Source organism: Pseudopipra pipra, chromosome 11, assembly GCF_036250125.1.
Source record: "Pseudopipra pipra isolate bDixPip1 chromosome 11, bDixPip1.hap1, whole genome shotgun sequence".
NCBI lineage: Eukaryota > Metazoa > Chordata > Aves > Passeriformes > Pipridae > Pseudopipra > Pseudopipra pipra.
Genome location: NC_087559.1, coordinates 4,739,480 through 4,741,744, shown reverse-complemented (window position 1 = coordinate 4,741,744; position 2,265 = coordinate 4,739,480). Strand labels below are relative to the sequence as shown.

General features: G+C 40.8%; 1 long non-coding RNA gene across 1 annotated transcript; it reads right to left on the bottom strand.

Annotated features, from left to right (window-relative positions):
• Positions 1–210: 210 nt before the first annotated feature.
• On the bottom strand, positions 211–1,130 carry LOC135420034 (uncharacterized). Its single transcript, XR_010433301.1, has 2 exons — positions 961–1,130; positions 211–463 (listed from the first exon to the last, which is right to left on the bottom strand). It is a non-coding gene; the product is annotated as an uncharacterized LOC135420034 (long non-coding RNA).
• Positions 1,131–2,265: the final 1,135 nt, after the last annotated feature.

Sequence of the window (2,265 nt, the reverse complement as noted above, 5' to 3'; positions counted from 1 at the left end):
TACTTTTGAACATTAATTTGTGAAAAGCTATATTGGTACAAAGCATTGGTTCTGTTCACGTTGTTTCAGGTTATTAACGCTATTATTGGTCATTGTATCTGTATACTCAAAACATAGGGTTTATTGATGCCTTTTATTTCCTATATGTGTCATATAAATGCCTTAACAGATGAACAGCGTAGTGAAAATGATAGGGTACTTCAGAACAGCTCGAAGTCACTGCTTCTTTAATAAAGCTTTGGTTTTGTATGTCGGGAGAGATGGAATTCACACCCCAACCTATGCACAGCTGCAAGCCCTATTAAGTGAAACCCCTCCTAAATATAGATCCAATGGCCTCACCCCTGGCCAACTTCCAAAGACCATAGAGGCCTGTTTCACTCCTTCCACATTCCCCTTTCAATGCATTGAGGCTTCGAACTCTGCTCGGTAGCCAGGAAGCCTTGGTGCAGGGTTTGGGGGTCTGGAAGGTGCAGATAAAGATAATTTACCCTTTGCAAGCAAAGTGTCGTTTTCATGTATGCAATTGCTCAGTAAACAACACTACAATCACTGTAGCTATTCATACACTATGCATTCATTTTCCTGTGTGTCATCACTTTAAATAAAAAGGGTTCAGTTTGGGTTTTTTTCTAGTAGCCCTAAAGACAGCATTCATGAGATGAGCAAGTCTGAGCCATGCTCAGACAGAACATTTTAACAATCAGGAGAGCCCTGATGCTTGGCAGTTGCCAACAATTGCGTGTTAAGAGTAAACCAGATCATCAAAATGCAGCTTGAGTAGGTCCAGTGAGGGTGTATAATATGTATAATATTGCTACAGTTGTGGCTCCTGGAGTTAAGGTTGAGTGGGCATTTCTATTATAAACCCCAACTGGTACGGTTGAGTATTTTGACCACTTCAGATAATGTCAAGTGAAACTTCTCCTATGAATTGACACCCAAATACATGTAACCCACCTCACAAAACAAGATCTAGCTCTTCCCCTTCCACCTGCTCTTCTTCCCAGTCTACACTTGATTTTGTAGCTGGGTTGTTCTCTTCAAACACCACCGGATAAAAAATTGTAGATATTTAGTTTAAAGAAATCAAGACAAACAGTGTCTGATTGCTGATGTGAGTTTTTCTCCTGGTGGCTGTCACAGTGCTTGATGTCACATCCATGCAGTGGTCATTCCAGAACCACAGGCATTGTGTCACCTGGATGTATGATGTGATCCGTCACTCTCAGAGACAGCCAAAGTGTGGCTGTAGCATGCTGATAACACTGTATTTCACTAGCCAGCTCTTAGTAAATTCCACTCGTAGAAGCTCAGTGTTGGCAGCACATTTCACATCTGCAGGTAGAAAGTTTGCCCGTATGTTTTGCCGAAGTTCTCTGAGTGGGCACACATGGCCAATGTTCTACAGATCTGCAGAGCTCATTGCCACCAGCAGGGGTTAGAGGGGCCAGGAATTTAACAGGATTAGAGAAAAAACTGAACTTGGATAAATTAATAAAAACATCCTATGTTATGTTGCTAAAGTTTTCAATGGAGTTTTCTGAATGAGACAGAAGACTTTGCTGCTACCAATATGAACTTGTAAGGATTACAAATGGATTTTCTTCATAGGAGAGTGACCCTTAACTTGATTTAGGAGAGAAAGGATGCTCCAGGGGCGAGGATGCAGCTGAGAAACCGGAGTGCTGAGCCGTTTCTCTGTGGTCATGAATAGGCTGAGCAGGCTTAGATTCTTTGCAGGTATTTAGGACTTTACCCCTCAGCAGTCTCCTGGGGACTTTGAGTGAACATTTCCAAAGACAAGACCCTAGTCTGTGGTGCCCTTGTCTCCATGTGGAAAATGAAGGGCCCAACATTTACCTGTTCTCTGCAGTACTGGAGTGGACAAACCTGTAAAAGACAGTACAGATTTGAATGAGTCAGGGGTTGAGTAGGGAGAGAGGGAGAGGAAAATCCTCCCACTGATAAATTGCAAACACTGTTCTGCAAAAGATTTAAGATATTTGATGGTATCATGATAATTTTTTGTGTATCAGAATTGCTAAATATTCAAACATCTGCTTTTTGCCAAACCCAATGTGTAAAAGCAGATGAGAGAATATTTTGCAAACTTCTAAAATCACCTACAGCATTTAAGATGTTGAAGGTAGATTAGATAAGACTAGCAAAGCTATTTGAACATAAACATTTATTTAAAAAATATCCTCTGCTTTGCTGAGCCCACAAACATTATATAAATAATACACAATTCATGAATAGGAA